Raw genomic sequence first — 17,151 nt, 5'->3', positions numbered from 1 at the left:
GGAACAAGTGATTAGTGAATATGATAAATTACCGGTCACAGATTTGAAGTTTTGATGCATTAGTTTTTTCCACCCAGGAAAATTGTAACTCTGAACAGTATCAACTTTTAAATCTCTAGATGGAAAACTAGTTTGCTAAGAATATTACTTTGTGTTCAGAAATGTAGATCCTTTATATTAACAATATCAAAACTTGTAGTGTTATTGGCCTTTTCTATCTTTTGAAATATTTTCAACTGTTTTCTCCTCATACTATTTCATTGAGCCCAGAGATATCTCTTAGAATTGAAATCAGGTTAATTTTTCCTATTTTGTATTTCACAAAAATGCCAAGGCATAGGCACACCGGGCTGTGTCCCTTTGTCTGAGGTATGTGTTTGACACAGGATTATTTCTTACAGGTTTGCTCTGCTCCAGAATTGGCAGGTCTGCTTTTTCTTTGTCCTCATTTATTTGTCCTCCCTCTGAAAGGGTCTTTGGACAATGGAGTTAACAACCTGCACATAAAGCAAGTGCCTAGATGTTTATATTTGTGGGCTGTTGTTTACACAAATTTTTCAGTGTTTGTGATGACGGGGGTCCTTCTGTGAGATGTGAGAGGTTGGGGTGGGCTGGTTTACATAAATTCCTCCCTGGAAACACACTTGGATTCACATTAGAAGCAGCAGGAGGATTTTCAGGGGAGAGAATTTCAGGACAGTGTACAGAATCGGAGCCAGGGGGGTCATGACCTTGCCTATTGATCCAGCCTCTCTAATTTCCACAGCTTGCTGAGGCTTGTTCTTCCAGGCTGCTGGTGTACATTAGAGCAGAAATCCATAACATGGCCATGTTCATCCAAGCACAGGAAGAAACTAAATTAAATGTTAAAAAACAATCTGAGGCTAGAGTTGGAGACAATTCATCATGATCCTAGACGGCGGGCAGGTGGGATGACCAAGGATTCCTCAGCCAACAGACCCCCCAAACAGAATATGGAAAGGCCTTGGTGCTTCATTTGTCAGGTACACAGCGGAGAGTCTGAAAATGCACAAAGGTCAGCTCTTTTGGCTGCAATATATTTTTCCTCAAAAATGAGATATTACACATCTGAAAAGTGTAACTGAAGTAAATTAGCAGAAAGAAGTGGGAGAAATGAATGGCATTTCTTATAAGATGCATATTTGGGGCAGCATTTGCCAAATTCTCAAAGCCAATGACTGACACTTCTGTGCTGGCTGTGCATTTTCATTGCACTGTATTCCAGGGCTGCTGGCCAGATCCATGTTGGAGCAGGGAGAACATCTCGCCAGAGTCCTGACCTTACTTCTGGGTGACAGAAATTCAGAACAATAGCACCTCTGGCACCTCAAAATGAAGTCAGTGTGTTAAGGTAAAGGATGCCAGACACCCTGATGTTCTAAAACATCTGGAAGCTGCACTTCATTGTTCACTTTCCATCTGGATATTTCACCTCGAATAAAGCTGAAGGCAGCACTGCTCAGGCATATTGGACAATGCCGAAACTGCCCTTTTCTGCTTCTTCAGTTGATCTCATTTATATTGGACATGGGCTCATGCCATTTATTTGCCATTTACTTATTGATTAATCTAAAATGTTTAACCTGAAGGAAGCATCATAAATGGCAGGTTGTTCTGCTGGGAGCTGCCTCAAATGCTGGGATGCATTCCTCAAAAGGCATTACCCAGGTAAAATCCCATTCTAATGAATAGGACTGCAGCATAGCAGGGCCCTATGTAGGGAAACTGGCCCCTGTGGGGGTGGTGGCAAGAATGCAGCACAGAGGATTTAAAGCTTGACATAACTGTAATAAGTAATAACCACAATATTCCAGTGAACACATTCAGGCAATCTTGGTGCAAGCAGCATCCTCTCATGCCCGAAGAAAAAAGATTGGTTCACAATTGCACTTCAGGGTAAAGTTCTGTTTGTATGGTAATATCTCACTGGACTGCAACAGGAGGCTTTATGCTTTGTTTTGTTTGCTTGTTTGTTCGAGGGAAGGACAAAACAACACGGGAAGTGGAGAGGCAGGTGAACCTGTTAGCAAATGGAGATGAAACTAGAATGTGGGAGCTAAATGAGGCGGTGGAGGAAACTGAGTCTTCCAACAGTGAACACTGGGGTCAGTGACTAAGAGCGCTGTCATCCTGCATTGCGGGTGTTCAGAGCGTGTGCTCCACCACCAAAGGTCTGTATTTTGTCACCTGTCTCTTGTTTAATTTATCTTTCTGTACCGTGATTTTCTCATCAGGAAACTGGGGATAGTAGTATTCTAATAGTGTCATGAGAATTAAATGTGATAAAGTAGCCCCTCAGAATAAATGGTTATAAACCACTGAGCAAGCCTCAAATCCTTATTTTCCAGATGGAAAAATGAGTTACAGAGGAAATAAATTCTTCCCTCTAGGACCATTTAGTCAGTGAGTAAGAAAGTTAGAACTGAGTGGAAAGAAAATAAAAGAATAAAGGAGTAGTATGTTGGCTTTAGCTGGACCAAAAATGCAGCTACGGGACAAGGGCACTGCCATCTTCAATCCAGCTTCTTTGAGTCACAGCTTGTTCCATTCCTTTAGTGATAAAAATTGTCCCAGAGCCTCTTCCTTGCAAGTATTGAGCACAATGGAGCACTTGTTTTAGTTAAAAGGCAAACATTCTATATTTTGAAGACCATAACTATCCATTGCCATTCACATGTAATTTGATTTTTCAAAAGAAAATTTGATGTCTGATAAAACTAAACAGTTCCCCTCCACCATAAAAATGTTATCTGATGACCTCTGTGGTAAAACAAGACATCAGCATTTCATCAAGTATGTGAAGTTAATTTCTATGGTCAAGTTTAACTCAGTATATTCATTAAGAGGGGAAAATTTTTGGTAATGTAAAGAGAATCACAAAGTTCTGTCAGATCATGTACATGACATCACAGATGCTGTTCTGTTTCATGGAGTCTATCTGATACTATGCTATATAATTTAGTCTTAGAAAATAGAACAATTCAAATTTTAAAAAGAAATGTGTTAGTCTTCTTGAAAAGGCGAAGCAGACTCATGGTCATGAGAGGAATGATGTTTTTCACCTCTGCCAGTTAAGCAGAAATCATAATCCCTCCCACAGAAAAGAATTTCCCTGGCCAAGAGTCAAGGGAAATGCACACAAACCCACCGGGAATGGGAAAAGATGTGCTCCCAACATGGATTTATTAATGATGTGTCTCTAATGGGAGAAACTAACTACAAACTAGCAACTTCACTTCTGTTTTTCCACAATGGATAATCTGATCAACCTTCTCTATAACCAAAAAGCTCAAATTAAATAAGGATATTTTTGTCTGGAGATATATACATTACAGAGGTAATGCATTAATTTCTGTTTTTTTTTTAAGTAGAGAAGTAGTTTAAACATTTTAAAATACTTTAAAAGCATATTTTAATGCTTTTAAATGTCTTTATTTTTCAGGTTTCCATTTTCATGCTTTCTTTACTTTTCTGCATTCAATTCTACAAAAATTTTATTTTCTCATACAAAATGGATTTTTGTATATTTTTTCTTATTTTTTACAGATTTGATGTTTCATTGTCATTTCAGGCTTTCAAACTCTTTATTCTAAAAAAACATATAACTTAGTTCTTATAAACTTCCAAAAATAACCTAACATATATTTTGCAACTTTGGGTATAAACAGTTTCTCTTACTCTGAATGGGCAGTGGATTAGACTTGTTCATCTCTATTCAAACAAGAAACAAATGAACACAAATCAGATAAATTCAAAGAACATATGTAACATGTAAATACATGTTTGCTTTTATTTGCAGCACAATGATGGGAGGGAAGCAGATTGTGGACAATCTGATTGCATTGACTCGACTCACATGTGGCCAGTTCAAGATAGTTATTAAAATTATAGACTGTCCCAGATGCCATCAACAGCTATCTGGATTTGAGCAAACAAGTGAGTGTCTGTGAGTGCTGAAGTGACTATGGTAAATTCATGGCAATTATGAGAAGTTAAAATAGAGACAGTCCCTTTGGCTATGATCATTAAGCAAAGGAAGACTCTCACACATGCTCACTGAGAAAAGGATCATTTCTCCTGAAGTGGCTCTCACCCTGTCTCCCTGTCCCCTCCCCCTTCATACTCAATGCCATTTCCAGATTATAATCACAACCAGGAAGATTCACCTTTTGGAATTAAGGAAAGGAAACATCCCTTGAGGCCCACCCGAACATATCTACACGCCATGATTATAACTCTATTGATAATTTCCCAATTAAATAGGTTTTTTTGATCATCATAAAGGCTGATTGTCATTAAGGGTGAAGCAATCAATGAGACTGATGTTATTTCAGGCACCTTAACAACTGAATTGGAGCAACCATGCATGCGTCCATAGATAGCTCATTGACAGGTTGTTATTGTGGCTGATAAAACCAAGTCAGCTGGAAAAGAGCTCTTTCAGTCCAGCCTTGTAGATAAACTTCACTGTGGAACCAACTGGCCCTTTGAAGCATCAACTGGCATAAACCTAGAGGGATTATTACCACAACGAAAGGCCCTAGCATAGAGATGCAAGTCAAATAGAGCTCTAGCTCTTGCAAATATGCATTTGAAAGCATTCAATGATTGACTCAAAAGGGCAGAACTAATTAAATCCATGGACACTTTAATACTCTTCTGGTAGGATAATAGTCAAGAGAGAGAATAATGCAGGGATGAGATACATCAGGAAAGGAGTTATCAACCCAAGTTAGCGGAAGAAATCTTGCTAAATACCCAGGACCAAGCCTTATCCAACTGTGGAAGCAACTTGTAAGTCTGACTATAGGGACTGAGCTACTTAAACTGGAATAGGTCGGGCACACTGCAACTGCCATCCCCAGAATGCTCCGTGACTGCACAGGAAGAGGCAGGGAGTAGAAAGGGTGACTCTGGAGGAAAAGAACACAACACAAATTTATGAATGTATACAATATAGAAACTGCTACATGTATATATTCCAGGCTTTAAAAAAATGCTTCAGATGTCATTTACAATGACCCTTGTATTATTTCCATTTTACAGATGATAAAACTGAGGCACAGATAGAGAGTTGAAGTGACTTGCACAGGGTCAATTACCTAGCAAGTTGCCGTATTCAAGATAGTGTGTATAACAATAAAATGGGGGAAGGCTTCTGGGAAGAAGCTTGAATCTCCAAATACAAACACATGGAAGCTAAAGCTATAGTCCAATGTATTTTTATTGAGTTATCATTTTGCTATTTGCCTACTAAAGTAGGTAAAAAGAGGAGCTAGTCCCTGCTCTAGCTATGTATCAGTTCCTGTGGTTCCTCAACAGGCCCTGAGGGTCAAGGTGGTCCTCAAGTTCCTTAACAAATAGAAAAGGGCTAGAACAACAATGGGAAAGGTAATGACAAAGAGGCTGCATGTACCACTTTCCTGCCTACGCTACTTTAAACATCTCTTCTGCTGTGAAATTTAGGCAGTAAGTATATTTATTTGGGCTCTGGCCCTCATTTAGATAAGGTTTTTTTCCTGGCTTCCATTGTAGCTTTTCACACAAATGATCAGCCCTTTCATCCTTTATTATGGCCAGACTTAGGACAAACCACTCACTATGCCTCCGCTACTTGTGAGGTTTCTGCCTTGGTGCTGTCGTTTCTGCAAGAGTGCCTATTAAATATCCAAACACAGAAGTCAGTTTGATAGAAAATCAAGTCTGAAACTCAGTAACAAGTTGTCTCTTCATTCTTGGATCTGCATCTTCTCAAAACCTCCACCACCACCCTTAAACCTGAGATCTCTTGATATTCTACAAGACAGAGAAGTCTCAGGCGAAGCTGTCTCAATGAACTCCTGTGAGCTTCCCTGGACCACAGGGATTATTTTATCTCTTGGGGACCTAGGTTGACTTTCATGTCAGGGTCCTACCTTACTCTGCATTGGAATTGATCATATAGAGAATTTCTCAGACTTCACTTTAGGAAACAACAGGTGGAGTGTGAAGTGTGCCTACTAAACAGAGCATTCTTGCATAGCTCTTATTTAAGTTCTCCCTGAGACCAAGGTGTATACAGTGAGTCTTCACTTCATGTTGTTGATAAGTTCTGTGACCTTAAGTGAAACAACATATAACACAACCAATTTTACCATAGGCTAATTGATATAAAAAAAAAGTTAAGCCTATATTGTATAAACAAGAGTTAAGTTCCTGTGGCATCTTATCAATGTTATACTGAAATGACATTAAACAGAATGATGTTATTTGAGGACCTGCTGTTATGATTCATTAAGAATCTAACATGGTGCTCAGCACATTTAACAAATTTTTGTAGAGGAAATAAAGGGAGAAACAAATAAATGATGTATGCATGAACAAAAATCTGTGCATATTTCACAACTTTGTCAAGAGCAAGCCTTGATAAAATTCACACAAATGGGAAAGGCCCCCAGTGCCTTTCTGGATCAAAGTGAGAAGATTTCCCAGTCTCTCAATAAAACTAATTCTCAAATCAGAGGACACTTCTTAGAGATATTCATGAAGGTGTGGCATTCAAGTCCAGGTGAGGAACAAGCAGGAAAAACACATCGCTGAAGAAAAGTGCAGCCAAAATTTCCAGCACAGGTAAGCAAAGGGTTATAATAATGCTAATAACAGGCTTAGAAATGGCCTCATCACCAGACAGCAAGTATGAAAATAATTCCCTAATGAAAGCACTTTGCATTACCAAAGATTAAATCTGGCCTTGGCATCTTACACATGAGTGGCTGTAGTAATTAATGGGACAGACTTGAGGTATTAACAGAAATACTTTCTGAAGGATAGAAACAGGCAATAGCCATTTCAATATTTAGTAAACATTTTGATCCTCACCTGAGAATATGTTTATTGATTTTAGAGAGAAAGAGGTGGCGGGAGAGAGGGAGAGAGAGGTGGGGGAGAGAGAGAGAAGGAGGGAGGGAGGGAGAGAGACAGACAGACAGACAGACAATTGAAACACTACTTGGTTGCCTCCCATACACCTCCCGACCAAGCATCAAACCCACAGCCCAGGTATGTGCCCTGTCCAGGGATGGAACCTGCAACATTTTGGTGTGTGGGACAACACTCCAACCAACTGACCCACCTGATCAGGACTATTAAACAGTTTTTTTAGTGAATTTAACACACATGTAAAAATATTTGGTACATAAATTCCAAGGGTACAGCATGGTTAGTTTTCACAGTGAACACACACCACCACCCAAATCAAGATAAGAAATTTACCAGCACCCCAGAGGCTAATAGTCATTTTTTAACTGAAAGTTCTTTTTCATTATTGTTAGAATTTGATCAGCTATTAAAATAAATTCATGTTTTGGATTGACTTCAACCAGATTTTCTTCAAACTAGATTGGATTTGTATGTAGATAAAAACTTTCCTTAGGGGTTCACTCAGTGATTCCTGCCTAAGATGGTACAGGTTGTCTCCAAATACATAAATGTCATACAAAGAGGGGTGACGTGAGAAATTATGTCCAGGGTTTACTTCCCACGAGCTGTAAGAAAACCAAGTCACCGCCCCTACACCATCGGTTCTCAGTTGTGGTCAGCAGACCACGGAGGCTGGGGGAAGGACAAGTATAGAAAAATTGCTAGGTGGGGTACAATTTCCTCATCATCTTCACAGTACATCCATGTCACTTGATTGAGGTAAATCCCAAGATTTTTCTGAATCCTGACTTGCGGATGACATTAACCAAGAAGACACTTAACTAGTGGGTCAGTCTCATTAGCCAAATGGCTCTGCCAGGCTGAGACTTCCAGGGCGTCTCAGCACTAACATTGTAAATGATCATATGCCACTGACCTTAAGATTCCCCTGTAAATTAATGAAAATGAGGATTAAAATCTACAAATCCTGAAGGTCATGGGGTAACAATGGTAGATTACTCATTTATAGGTAAATCCAGAGACTATCCAAAAAAAGTATTTCCTTTATAATTAGTGTTTTACCTTCTGTTCCTTAGCAGTGTTTATGTATATGCACACTGGTGAGTATGCGAATCCAGGGGGTTCGAGGGAAAGAAGGAGAAGCAGGGAAGGGGAAATTCCAGTTCAAGATTACATTATTGCATAGCTACCTCATACAGATTGCTTCATCCTAGAGGACCCTCTGAGAAGTCACAAAAATGCATCTTAGAAGTGCCTTGTTAGAGTAGAAAGAGGAAGGTGTTTCAATATCAGCTCCTATCTCTCATTTATAAAAGGAGCATTGATGGGGTATTAACTGCCCCTCACTTCCAAGTTGCACATGGAGAGTCAAATAAATGGGTTCCTTGTGGTGACCCACAAGGCAGCAGGCCCAGGACAAGAGACAAGATGCACAGCATAAATCTGAGACACGATGCTCCCAGATCATACTTGTGCAGAGTTTTGGGAGCCCAGAGGGCACTGGTCCCTGCAGCAGTGGCTGGCATTAAGAGGCAGGTGAGGCTGAGAGGACAAGGATTGCTTAAGAGGGCTTCAGAACAACCACTTTTCCCAGGATCAACACCCTATCTCTTTCCTGGCTCCCTGTTGAAATGCCAACATTAATTTTCATCCCCTCTAAATAGAAAGGCATCCTGTATAAAGAAACCATTCAGGACTATCGAGAAATGAGGATCAGAGAGGAGAAGACCAAGACAGAAGGAAGAAGTCTACATTTACCTCAGAGCCTTACAGCTGGAGGTGGGTGTGTGCTGTCCTGAATTTCCGTCTAATCCCCAGGGGGCTTCTGATGATTCCCATCCAACTGGGGCACTTTGCATTTCATATTTATCTCTTTTCCCTTCTACAATATTTTATCCCGTTTTTAATGTTCTCTTATGCATTGGAAAAACAAAGAGCAAATGCTCTTCTCACTGTGATATTACCTATGGTGTCTAAAAAGAAGCTATAGTAGCATTTTAACCAGAAAGGAGTTGCAGCTTAGAACTTACATAAACTGGTTTTAGCAATAACTTTGTTTGGAATTACTAAACAAGCATGTACATTTTTAAAAGCAAAGTTCACCAGCAAACCTTTGACTGGATTATGTCCCCCAGAAAGGAACAGCTAGGACCCAAAGAAACTCCTTGACGGTATTGCTTCGAAATTTGTCTCAGGACAGAAAAAGCCCAGCAGCAAGCTTGGATGTGAGTATATACCCAGCTCAACTGGTAGCAAAAAAAAGTGTGGATAACCGTTTATGAACTTTATTCTTATAACACTCCTCCATTGAAGGGTGTGTGGGTGGTTGTTTTCAATGTCAGAATTCTCTGAGGCAGCAAAATTGACCGATATCATCTGGATTGGTAAAGATTTCATAACTCAGAGACTGTTTTGCCACCACCCCTCCATCCCCAAGTTTGCCACCTGCAGGTTTGCTCTAACCCATTATTCTACGGACAATATAGAAATGTGCTCTCCCTCAGTCTCCACGTCTCACTATGAGCGTGACCCATCTGCAACCACCTATCTGCCATGGCTTATCTATCCATTCCTAGATACCTTCCTTGATAATGGGTTTTTCTCCAATGTACCCATTTCTTCTGCTCAGCAACAAGTATCTCTCTCCCATGAGTCATTTAAATGGTAAGTCCCTTGAAGGCAAAACCTATACCTTGGTTGTCTTTGCATCCCACTGTTAAGCACAATTCTTGACTACTGGTAGATGCTCAATAAGTGTCTGCTAAACTGAATGGAACTGTCTTGGGTGAGCCCAAACCCGAAGACCACCCCCCATGTGCCCACAGCAGTTCATTGTACATCTGTCTCTACCCTCCTCCCCAGATGGAGCCTCTGAGTGAAGCAATAAAGGAAATAAGAGAGTGGGAAAGAGGGGCACTGAGGGGAGGCTCACCTCACAGTCTTTACAGAGCTTCCTCTGGCTTGTAAGACTAAGAGGAAGTCAGTTTGCAACTTGTTTACAGTATAATTTACAATTTACACTATTCTGTGTCTTGGCCTAGGACCTTGCTGTCCTGTCTCACTTTTTATCAAAAGATAGTTTGGGTTTTCATAGCCAGCATCTCTTGCTACAAAAAAGGAAAGATTGATGAGACACGGAGCAAGACCATTAGATTATTACCAATCTACAAGACCTTCCCCCATAGTGGCTCTCCAGATCTAATAAAAGTTTCTAGAACTCAAAGGAAAGTCACCTAAGAACTTGATGCACTGCATTCTTAGAGGACAACCTCTTTGTTTTCAGCTGCCGGAAGCATGTGGCCTCTAGGCAGTTGTCAGAAGCTCTGGGTTCAAACCTTATTTCCATCATGTCTGAGCTGTGGGATTGTAGACCCTTCAGTCTCACTGGTCCTCAGGCTCCTTGGTAATAAATGAGAATCTAGACTGTCTACCTTCTTACATGTTCACTGAACACGTTTCATGATCTTTTTGTATATACCTCTTTCAGAGAACATGCTTCATTAGACCATGAGTATTTGATCATAAGTGCTGGATCAGTCTGTCTGATTAGATTCTAAAAAGCAGAGACAAGTGTCCTTATAAAAAACACAAGAGTAAAAGGCCACATGAAGACAGAGGCAGAGATTCAAATTACACAGTCACAGCCAAGGATCACCTGGAGCCTCCAGAAGCAGGAAGAGACAAGGAAGATTCTCTAATAAATCCCCCAGGGGAACAAAGCCCTGACAACACTTGGATTTTGGAGTTCTATAAGAAAACAAATTTTCCAGAACTGTGAGAGGATACTTTTGTATTATTTTAAGCTTGTGGTAATTTGTCATAGCAGCTTTAGCCCTTCAAGGTTTGTCTCTGTCTGATCTGAGTTCCCACAGCAGCACCAGGGACTCTGGGCCTCCAGAGTTCACGGGCTTTGTCACCAGCAACTGTGGCTCCTGGAAGCCCAGTCTTTTCTGTCATGAACACGAATGATCCAAGTTTCATTTGTTGTTTTCAACCACTGGCCTTGGAAAGACTTAGAAAGCGATGGGGAATTCAGAGTAATGTGATTTGTCATCCAGGGAAGCGATTAGATGAGAAGTCACCAATTATTGGCTTGCTCAGCAGAGGGAAATGAAAAATAATTGCTGGAAATAACACAAAAGCCCCCAGAAACAGAAACTCTCATTTGTGAGATACCAGCTTCTGAGAAGCTTCTGGTATGCAACTGCTTCTCTGAATATTACTAGAAAGGTCAGTGTGCTTTATAATTTATATTAGGCAAAGGAAAATCCAGTCACACGGATTTGTGTGACAATTTGTTGATATTCAACATAACCTAAATAGCTCCGGAGTGGCTGGTTGATTTCCTCTAAGATACAGTTTCCCCATGTATAAAATAGGGACAACTATTGTCCCGCTTCACAAGTTTCTGGTAGAAATAATCAAGATAATTTTTATAAATGGTTGGCACAGTAATAAGAACATAGGATCCAATGAGTATACCCATCATTATTGTTGTGGTCTACGCCAGAAAATAGTGAAGCAAAAGAACATGGTGCTTGAAGCTCAGGCTACGGAGTCAGACAATCATGGGCTTAAAAAAACACTTAAGCCTTGATCTTTTTTTATCTATAACATGGGGATAACAACAGAGTTATCCATTCAAATCATAGAGTTGTTAAGAATTAAACCATTTAACATAATACTTGGCAAATGGTCATTCATGGTCCATCTTGTGTGCTCTTAAGAGTTAAATTTCACTTACTAATTTCTTCAACAAATGTTTTAATGAGTACTTGTGCTTTATGTCAGACAAGTGCTAGGGTTTAGTAGTGAACAAGGTAGCCATGTGCCTGCTCTTTGAGAGTTTACCTTCAGGTGAGAGAGGCATTAGCTAATCATGAAATACACGGAGATGATCTCATGTATCAGAAAACCATTAGAGACGGTGCTGTGTTTTTTTGAGAAAAATTAATTGGCATGCCTGCTAGAGGTAGAGTACATAAACTAAAAGCACCTGAATGTTGGGAGAACATGTTTGTGATCTCTTCTGCTCTCCAAAAAGGAAGAAATTATAGATAGGTGGTGAGACATTAGGCATCAGCTGCCCACTCCAGGATCTTTCTCTGACATGTTCCGTCTCTTTAATCAGATTCTAAACTATTTGAGGGCAAGTGTATTTTTTGTGTGGTTTGCAAACCAATGAAGGATTAATTTACAACTTCCTATCTAGATTATGTCTGGCTTGGGGACAAGATGCAGAATCTTGATGGCTCACTTCAGTGCGGGAAGAGGACACAACAGGCCTGAGTGTGGAGTTAGGGGCTGAACCAAATGTAGCCAGGTCTGCTGGGGACGAGATGCATCCAAACCACAGAAATGGGTTTCCTGCAAGTAACTATTTAAATATAATGTGATCAGTATAATTGTGTTCAGTGTTACAAAAGCTGCCAGGACTCAGTGGAGTGCTTACCTTGGTGAGAAATCTAGGAAGAGACTCAGAGGAGGTGGTGCATAGATCGTGACCGGAAGGATGAGACAGGCCAGCCCCAGAGGAGCCTACCTGCAGTAGGAACAGCACGGGCTAAGGCTCTGGGCACAGAGACCAGAGCGGTGAGTGCTGAGCAAAGGGGAGCAGGATATGGGGGAGATCAGAGGGATTCACAGGGGCTGATTGTGCAAAACCTGGGAGGCCAAGGTAAGATGTTCTGACAAATGGCCCCTTAAGGGCAGGACTTCCCAGAGACCTGTGGAAGCCTTGGCCCCTGGGATATTTCAGAGTGATGAGATGCCAGAACAGGGCTATCAGAAATATGGTAAGCTGCAAATATTTCCATTTAACAAATTAATACTTTTGTTGTCAAAAATGTAATGATATATGAATATGTTGTTTATAAGGCAATAGAAGGATTTATTTTTAAAAACTTATAAATTCATAATGCACTACAGGTTCCGTGGTCTGGAAATGGGACACATCTCAAGATGTATTATGAATGTCTTTGCTGCATCTTATGATATCTCTAAAGCCTCACTTGAAGGTCAGGAATCTAATTTGAGGGCCTTGGCCACATGTCCCTCTCATGCAGGCCTCTACCTCTGTGCCTGGCCCTATGACAGGGCCTCCATTGAAGGGATCTGAGGCTAAGGGTTTGCAGAAAGAGATGTAAACAGCCTGTGATCCACAGCACTCACAACTAGGCTGTGGTCAGCCCCTCACATAGTGTGCAGCCCACAGGAGACGCTCACTAAATGTTCGAAGACTGAGTAACTATTCACGAATGACTGGGTGTTGGCACACTTCCCTCCTGGACAAAAGAAACATGCTATGGGACAAATCTGATTTCCTTACAGCAAAAAGGGCAGAAAACAAAATAAAACTCAGAAGCTATAAATAGTTTGGATGCCCCAGTCATGTCTTTAGGTTGTCAAGTTTTTCCAACACTGTTTTCCATCCCTTTGCTACTATAGTTTGAAGTGGAGAATGTGGTGTACTTTGGGCACCAACACCTACCCAGAGAGTTCCATTTGGTGTTTGCTCCTGTGAGCCCTGGGGACCGAGGCCCACAACCCCAGGCTTCTCACCTTACAGCACAGGGTAGCTTCCAAAGAACATGAGGCTACTCAGAACATGATGTTCTCAATTTCATTGTCTGGAAGAAGAGATGAAAAGACTCCAGTGTTCAACCTTGGATAATTTATAAGAATGTCTCATCTCTATTTTGAAACTTATTTATAGAAGTTGTGTCTTTATTTACTTGTTGTGCAACCTTGAACAAGCCAGTTAACTTCTCTGGGATTCTTGATAAAGTCCAAATTACCTAGAATTTATATAATTTGTCTTATTATAATTTTCTCAGGTTTCCATAAGAAAAGCATTTGGTAAATAGATGGTAAATTACAGGGGCAGATTCAAATTTTCTGGGGACAGAGAAATACAATTTGGAGGGTCCTTGTTAAGAGAAAGACTTTATGTGCAAGTGGGAGTCCCTGAATCTTAAGCTTCATGGGGAAAATGATAATCTGATGGTAATTATAAGAATCATGAGCACAAACTGTCCCAGTCATCTTTAGAATGGACAGGCTAAAAGGGAGAACTTCTGACCACGCTCCAGACAGGAAAGTCTGCATCTCCTAGGAGCGTCTGGGTGACCTTTGCTACTTGAAGATCCCTTTTTACTGCAGTGGGCCTCAGACCTCAAGTTCTTTGTTATTTGGACAAGTCTAGCAGGAATGTCTCAAGGTGTGATTTAATCTGGTTCAATCCAATACAAGTCTCTGGCATACAGTCCAAGAAGACATTATGTTTTTCCCTATGAGACTGACGTCAGGGAGAACAATCCAGAAGGACATGTGGCAGGGTCCCTGAAGTCAAACCCTTGCTGTCTGGCTATGGAGACAACCCTGGCACACATTAAATGCACAGAGAATATGATGTTACAGTATCCTGGCAAACTGGAGTGCTGCTTATTAAATCCTTGCCCTCTTTTTGGAAAAGCTTAAATCGCTTTTGTAAAGTGTGTCCCAACTTCCCCAGACTGCAGACTTTCTGTCTCCACCCACCTCACGTCACACCTGCAGCTGAGACCACTCCTTGGGCATCTCTTGTATCTTGTCCTGTAACAACTCTCATGTTGTGGGCTTACTATTTAGTTGAGTGTGTGATGTGTATTGTTGTTGATGATGATGATGTCTCCTCAACAAGATGATCAACTCTTTGAGGGCAAAAACTAGGTTGTTTGCTTCCATCTGATCCCACATGCCCTGCCTGCTGTGTCCAGCTAGATGAATGACTATGTATCAAATGCTAAGTAGAACATTCATATTTAGCTCATAATGTGCCATGGGACTGTTAGAAAGAGAAAACAGAGATGCTGGTCAGCAGAATTAGAGGGGCTCTCAGGGAGGAAGTCCAGTTCAGTCTTCACAAACCTCATTTCTCAGAGTTGGAGCAATTCCCCCATCTGTGCAGCTCATCATTCCCAATATTCAGCCTCATGTGCTAGTTAGGACTTCTACAGAGAATCTGAGAGAGAGGCAGCAGGGTGATTTGACAACCTGAAGAAGGAGATTGTTCAAATCAGGGAATGACAGCATGAAAGTGGCAGAAGTAGAAATTTAAAGAAGATATGTTGCAACCCATTTTTAAGCCACTTGGGAGAGTTAAGGGTAGGCCAGGGGTCCAGGGGTCATGAGATGTGAGGGGGTCTGGAGAAGGCCAGTATGGAGCCTATGGCTGGGGATTAAGGAGTCACCACAGCCCTGGGCAGAGACAAAAGGGCAAGCCGTGTGGCAACCAAGTGAAGGACTGCTTATAAGAGAGCGGTGCTCCACTCCAAGCAACTGCAGCCACGGCCTCTACTCGATGAACGCTGCAGAGGGAAATACAAATGCTGAGGAGGCTGACGCAGCAATCATTTCACCACCACCAACAGAATCCCACCCCTCCAGTGGCCTGCTTAGCCATGGTCTGGCTGTGAATCAATATCATTTATACATCTTGAAGTCAGTACCAGGAATGGCTTCCTATAGGGCTTCTCACCTTTCAGGGGGTCTGTGATACCTCCTGAGATGCTTCTTCTCAACCTCTTCTCACCAGCCATCCCATCTTGGTCTCTGAATCCAGTTCCACTGCAGTCCTAGCAGGGAAGCACAGCTCTCCTAGCCCCTACCTAGCAGTGACTCTGTTCTCTCTACCTCTTTGGCCAATGGAGCAAAGAAAGGAAGAATGGGCTACCAAGTCAGCCAATTAGAGCAGCTGAATAATCAACCCTGGCAAACACAGCATGACTGACAACTCTAAGATAAACCTCCTTCCTATCCCAGCCCAATAGTCTACATCCTCATATTTATAGTTAATATTAATACTACTATCTTGGCATTATTATCTAAATATTTCAAGGTTTAGGCACACAGTAAGTACTTGCCAAATCCTCACTGAACAAATTCGAAGTAGGGTTCCATTAGCCCTTTCCCAACAATAAGACCCTAGGGGTTGGACACAGAACAGACACACACCCTGCTGTGAGAAGGATGCAATTTCTCAGTGGGCTGATTTCTTTCTAACTACAACTTCATAGCTTCACCCCCACAAGGGCAAAGCTGCGCTTTAATAAAACCTCATTTGGCACTAGGTAAGCTATCAGGCACATCCGTTTGCAGTATCTTCCTTTCTGATTGTCTCTTCCAAAGCGACCGCTGGGGACTGCAAGAGAGGACTGTCGACAACCGATAAATGCAGTCTTCAAAGCCACTCATCCATTCTTAATGGACAGCCCGTTAATTTGAGGTCTAGGTCATGAATTTGAATGCTAGGCACTGAACACCTCTTCAGCAAGAAAACCTGGTTTTGCCTCAGGGTAAATGGTGATTCATTAATTGTAATTAAATTAGGCTGGTGGCTTAAACTAGATGTGACAAAATGAAAATCCCCATATAAAACCTGAGATGCATATCACCAGCCTTCTGTCAATAGCATCTAGTTTTTGTCTAAGTGGATTTAAAGGGAACAAGATGCTTCTTCTTTAAGGAAAAAAATAAACTGTTTCAGTTAAATAGGGAAATAAATAACTTCTGAATGTTTCTCTATTTCTTATTCATTCAGGTCCTGGTACAAAACCCACAAAGGACTAATAATTGGGGATTAGAGTCTCCCTGTGTGAATGGGAGGAACCCAGCAGCATCCCAGGATTAGCCCCTTCTGCGTGATAATGAAGCAGATCTACCCACATATATCTGGCATTGGGGTATAATCTGAGTTCTCTTGGCACAATCAATTTCAGACAGTGGACAAATGGACTAAACCCTTGGGTGGAAGTCTGGAGTGCTGAGATCTTATTGCACCTTATTCAGTAGCTTGTTGTTAGTGTTGGAACTCTTTGTCCTTGAATTTCCTCATCTGTGAAATGAGAGGGTTAGACAAGGTCCCTCTTTAAAGCAAAAGAAAGTTAAGCAGAAATTCAACCTGAAACAAGTAACATAAAGTTTCTCTTATTCAACAGAGTGAAGAAGCCTCAGCTGCTGAGATCCATAGCCCCATCTCTGAGCCCAGAAGAGTCTCAGAGGAACCTGAGTGATGGTGGAGCAATGTCTGGGACCTATTCACCTGAGTATGATCTCAAGTCTCCTCCAACTTCAAAGTTTATGAAAAGTATACCTCCCATCACTCTATCAGCTGAAATGAATGAAATTGAAAATGAATACAATTGAATACAATCTTCTGTTATGCCTACTGAG

This window comes from Phyllostomus hastatus, unplaced genomic scaffold, assembly GCF_019186645.2.
Source record: "Phyllostomus hastatus isolate PE091 unplaced genomic scaffold, TTU_PhHast_1.1 phas_scaffold_501, whole genome shotgun sequence".
Classification (NCBI taxonomy): domain Eukaryota; kingdom Metazoa; phylum Chordata; class Mammalia; order Chiroptera; family Phyllostomidae; genus Phyllostomus; species Phyllostomus hastatus.
This window is presented reverse-complemented; position numbering follows the sequence as displayed.